Consider the following 6,225-nt stretch of genomic DNA (forward strand, 5'->3'; position numbering starts at 1 on the left):
TTTTGTCACATTTTTAAAGTAAATTAAAAATAAAACATGCATAAAGATTTTAATCTAAGAATAATTTTGGAATCCAATATAGGTTCCTTCTTACTTGATTAATCAGATACCTTTTATCATAGATTTTCTTGATAGTTTTCTAATTTGGCCCTTATGGTATCTAAAATATCAATTTAGTTCTTAATAATTTCTAAAATTTGAAGTGAAAATATTTGAACATGTAGAATTTTTAAATTTTCTATTTGTTCTTTCAATTTTTCATTTTCCATTTTCATTTTGTCGAAATCTTCTAGTCGATAAAATTTTACTAAAGTCCCTTTTAGCTCTTTGTTTTCCTTTACTAATTTTTTATTATCATTTTCTAATTGGCAGAAAATTTTAGATAACATTTTATTAAACTTGTATAACTGGTTAGGAGGTAGAGAGTATCTAACTTACCTCGTCAATCTCGTTATTTGATGCTCCCCCTATAATGTTGCTTCCCTTTACGTTGCTCCTCGTTCATTAATGCTCTCGATACTCATTTTGGATGAGATTGTTTCATCATCTTCTTGGTGACTTGCCATCGATGGAAGTCCGGTGTGGGCTTCAATCTCCAACTCTGACGACGTTTCGTCCCACATTACCTTTAGACTTTTATGTTTTGTCTAGGTCTGTCTTTTGTCCTAGTCCTTGTTCTTCAATTTTGGACAATTGTCTTTGACGTGCCCTTCTTCATTACAGTGATAGCATATCACTTTCCTTTTTCTTCTTTTAGCCTACACTTATTGAATTTATTAGATCTATAAAAACTTTTAAAACTTTCTTAACATAAATGTCGTTTCGTCATTCTTGAGAGATGTTTTAGAATCTAGTTCGTCTATTTTTGCCTTTAAGGAAATGTTCTGCTTCGGCTCTTTCTTTAGATCTACACATCTAGACTCATGAATTTCAAAGATAGAAAAAAATTCTTCTAAATTACTTACCTCTAAGTTCTTAGAGATGTAATAAGCATCTATTAAAGTTGACCATTCAGGTGTTCTTGAAAAAGCATTAAGCACATGCCTTAGAGAATCTCGGTTGGTTACTTTTTCTCCGAGATTTGTGAATTCGATGATCAACTCCTTCAGCGTGGAGTGCAGTTGAGGGATTGTTTCACCTTCTTTCAGTCGAAGATTTGTCATTTGGTTCCAAAATAGATCTCTTCTTACGAGCTTAGCTTCCGAGCATCCTTCGTGAAGCTCTAGGAATTTTTCTTAGAGATCTTTTGCGGCCTTATAGACCCCGATCCTGTTGACCTCTTGAGGTGGTGACGCTCTTAGCAGATGAAATTCTACTCTTTTCATTGACCACAGATTTGGCTTGCTCCTTCTTTGTCCAATTCTCTTCTTTCTATAGCTTGCCATTGCTGTCGGTAGGTAATGCAAACCATTTTTCAAAATTAGAAAGATGTCGAAATCGATTTTGAAATATACCTCCATTTTCTTTTTCAAGTGGGTGAAGTATCCCTTAAACTTAGGTGGGTGGATACTTGTTTCGGCCATCATCTTCTATTCTTTGATCGACAGTTAGTCCTTCTGAAACGCTTGGGCTCTAATACTAATTGTAGGTCCCTTGACGTCTACAAGAGAGGGGCGAATTGGCCTGCAAACAAAACTCACACCTATCTCAAACTATTGGGCTTAAACAATTACACACTTAATAAAAATATTATAGAATTAAAAAAAGAGTACAAGACAAATAATTTACTTTGTTTGCAATCAGAAGATTGCTACTCCAAAGAAAGTCGGCTCACTATGAAGATCTCCTTCTCGAACAAAACGTTGGAGGTGGAAAAGCCTTATACACGAAAATGAAACTTGGAAATGAAAGACAGAAAGAAACTCGAAGTACAAAGTGTGTTATTCGAAATGAAGAAAATCAAGGTTCTATTTATAGCCCACTGGTCAAAACTGATCATTTACTGACATGGCACAATTCGGGTGCCCGAACCCTCTCTGGCCACCCCCAGCGTGGTAAAACTCTATCTCCATACAACGGTTATACAACAGCCAAGTGATAAGGTTGTATCCATCTTTGGGCACCCAACCCCACTCTGGGTGCCCAGACCGTTGCTGACATGGACCCAGAAGTTGATCCGCAGTGTTGAGATGCCCATTTGGGAACCCTAGTGGTTTGAGCACCCAGATCAATCAACCTTGGATGACTGGTCCAACGCCTTCTTTGGTCGCTTGGGTGATCTCGGTCAACCGGAATTGGGCTCACCCAAACTCATCTTCCGACCTTCTCCTCGAGCAATCTTTAGCTTCGAATTCTCGTACTCCATTGTACTCTTCTACAGCACTTTATCCTTCAGATGCACTGAGCCCATCGACTCCTTCCCATGCCATCCTTCTAGCTAGCTGCATCCTTCGCTCGACTTCTTGTACTCCTAAGTTCCTACATACTTAGACACAAGGATTAAAATCCAGTAGAACTTAACTTGACTTGGTTGATTACATCAAAACTACCATGTGGTACTTACAGTAAGTTCCTGTAGGGAGTATGATGATATCGTGTACCGGTTGGGACTAATCTTAGGCGCTGATTTAATTGAAGAATCCAATAGAGGTTTTTAAGTTGAGATCAAGATAGTCCTAACTATCATACTCATGTATATTTAATTTCTATTATCTAATTCTATTTTATATGATCAATATCTATTATCTAGCTCTATGTTGTAGGATCATATGACCCCTTGAACTTCAAAAGGTCATAACTTTTGATTTAGAACTTGGAATCAAGCTATGTCAGTAGCCACACATGTAAAACTCAGAGATCTTCATTTCACTAAGGGTTTGGTCGACTGAATAAAAGGTTTAGTCAATCGATCAAGCCATTTTATTAGTTGATTAATAAATGAGATCAGTCAACCGAACCATAAAAGGAAATGACAATCAGATCAGATCTTTACAGGAAAGGAAATTGGGGATCAATTGACTGATAAGTTTTATTAGTAGATCAAACACCAAAAATCATGGGATTACACAGATCATATCTAAGAAAAGAAGGATGGAGTGAGGGTTCAATCAACTGATAGGAGAATCAATCGATCGAAATATTCAGTTGACCGAACAAGGTGTTGGTGCAATTTCCCTAGGTCAAGGTTGATCAATTTGACTAAGCTTGAGTTGGCTCAAGCTTTGAGCCATGATGTTTAAGTTTTAATGTTTGACAATATATGAAGATTGTATGTGTAATTATCCATTTTGGGAGATTGTTAGTGCAATTTCCTTCTCGTCAAAGTTTGACCAGTTTCATGTGAAGAAAAGTCAAATAGCTCAAGGTTGACCAAATACTTGACTAGGAAGTCCTAACTGGAGGTTAGGCAAGGGAAAGACCAACGAGAAGGTTGGCAGAAGAAGAAAATCCAAGTGGATTAGTATTGGTTGGACACTTGGTATGGAAAGTTCTGGTGAGTCAAGCTAGGCAATTAAAAATTCTTGGTGAGTGAAGCCAGGTGAAAATCCTAGTAAGTTAAACTAGGTGATGGAAAGTCCTAGTGAGTGAAGCCAGGCAGTTAGAAAATTTTGGTGAGTAAAATCAGGTGAAAATTTTAGTGAGTGAAGCTAGGTGATAGAAAGTCATGGTGAGTGAAGTTAGGCAGTGGAAATCCAGGTGAGTCAAGATTGATCGGTCACCTAGTGTTGGAAAGTCCAAGTAAGTTAAAGGATTGACCAAATACTTGGCACAAGAAGAAAAGTCAAAGTGGGTCAAAGAATTGAATGAACACTTGGTGAAGAAGTCCCAGCAGGTCAAGATTGATTAGATGCTAGGCAATGAGAAGACCCAACATGTCATAGTTGATCGGATGTTGGGTAAAGTAACCCTAGACTTCGGTTTGAAAGTTAAGGTTTGGTAATCAACTAGGTTAGTCGAGTACCATAGCTTAATTGATTAGGGTAATCGATTAAGTAATTTTTGCGAGTGCACAGAGAGATTCATAATCGATTAGGATAATCATTATGAATGATTAATCAATTACGGTAATTGATTAAGCTAGGATTTCGTGAATGCACAGAGACTTTGGTAAGCGATTAAGCAGGGAGGCTTAATCATTCATGGGCTATTCTTGTATGAACAGAACGTTTCCTAATTGATTGGTCTAATCGATTAAGGTAATCGATTAAGCTTGAAAAACTAGCCATTATCAGCTCGATAAAAGGCATTCATGTACACTATTTCTTTTAGATCTCTCTCAACAGCTTCTCTTCCACCCTTTTACTAAGCTTACAGCCAGTTCTTGAAGCTTCTTGGAGACAAGTGTTGCTACACTTTCAAGGTCAAGAGGCGTTCCTAAACAAGAAGAGAGCAAGCTAGGTTTTCATTGATTGTAATCTTGTAAGATTCCATTTTGTATTAGCTTGAGTTTTCCTCTTCTTGTATTTCTTTATTGTCAGTTTGTACGAGGCTTCTCCGCCTCCGAATTGTTTCCGAGAAGGAGTGTTATTATAGTGGATGTGTGAGAGATGGGGTCGGATTCCTGGATTAGTCACCTCATTTGAGGTGGATACCAAGTAAATATTTGACGTTAGCATTGGAGAAGTTTACTTCGAGTATTCCACTGTAAAAGATCATCATCAAAGCGAAGCGAGCTATTCATCTCCCCCCCCCCCCCCCCTCCCTTTAGCTCTGAAGTGTCCTAACAAGTGGTATCATAGCGAGACCGCTCTTCACCGAACTTATCACTGGAAGGGTAATGAGCTAAAGGAAGAAGAAGAAATTGAAGCCCTAAAGTTAACAAAGTCAAATACTTCATTAAAAGAGCTCAACTTCAAGATGAATTTCTAAGATGGACTTGGATATGACACACAGGTACCTCCACTGTTTATAGCATCAAACTTCGATTCTTGGAAATCAAGAATCAAACATTTCTTTATAATGGAGATAAAGCAATGATTTTCTCTAATGGATGAATTTGAGGCTCCAAGGGATAGCAAAGAAAAAATCATCAAGAGAAGTCATTAGAGCAATGAGCAAATTCAAAGGTGAGAGGCAAATGATAAGGTAACTAAAGTTTTGGTTAATTTATTGCCAAGTACAATCATATGCAAGATTGGAGAATTCCAAGATCCCAAGGAGCTTTGGAGCAAAGTGGCAAAGATTCATAAAGAACCCTCCACTACACCGAGTCAAGAAAAATCCAAAGAGGGCAACTCATTGGATCAAGAAGAAGAAGAAGGAGATTAAGAGGTTGAGAAGAGTCATCCTCAAGAGAGAACAAAGACAAAGGCAAAGGAGTGTACTCCTTGTTTCCCGTGCATGAGGATAAAGATGAAGAAGCCTCCACCTCTAGGATTGATGGGAAGCATCATTCATTGACACCGGAGCAAGAAGAGACCTCTACTTCCAAGTCAAATGGAGAGGAAGATGATACCACCTCCACAAGTCAAGCAAAATCAAATGGAGGATCAAGTGTCTTCCTTACATGTGAAGGTATACAAATTTCAAATTGTAATAATAAAAATCAAATATATGCTTTGAGTGTAGGGAAAGAGTATATTACAAAATCAAGTGTCCTAAGTTGACTAAAAAAAAGGGTCAAGTGACAACCGAGGCTAAGGAGAAGCTAAAGAAGGTCAACCCTATGGTACAAAAAGGCAAGGAGTACATTGTGTGCTTCTCTTGTAGTTAAAGAGAGCATTATCGGAGCCAATGCCCAAAAGGAAAGAAATCGACCAAGCTTAAAGGAGGAAGCATAAGTCAAGGGGGAGCTCTCAAGAGCAAATCCAAGGTATCATTTATTGAAGCAATTCCTTTAATTAATGATAAAAAGTATGCCAGGAATAATTTATATTATTTTAATATAATTTATAATGAAAATAAAAAGCATGATAAAGTTAAAGGAAAACATATAGCGTGTCATACTAAAACTATCGTACCTAAGGATAAGAAGGTAGATGATAAATTAGGCAATAACTCTAAGGACTTTAGATATATGCCTAAGAAAAATAAAACTCAAGGATTTAAGGAGAAATCAAAATTTGAGGAATTATAGAAAGAAAATCAAATCTTGAAGTCAAGACATGATAAATTAGAGATGACCCTTAGAAAAATCACAAATGAAGAACAAGGGTCCAATAACAAAAACCTAGGTTTAGAAAATCAAGAGTCATCCAATGACCATAGAGGTTTAGGATACAAACCTAAAGCTAAGGAGGATGTGGCCTCATACTATAAGGTTCCATATAGTTATGGAACTAACCT

This window comes from Zingiber officinale, chromosome 2A (assembly GCF_018446385.1).
Source record: "Zingiber officinale cultivar Zhangliang chromosome 2A, Zo_v1.1, whole genome shotgun sequence".
NCBI lineage: Eukaryota > Viridiplantae > Streptophyta > Magnoliopsida > Zingiberales > Zingiberaceae > Zingiber > Zingiber officinale.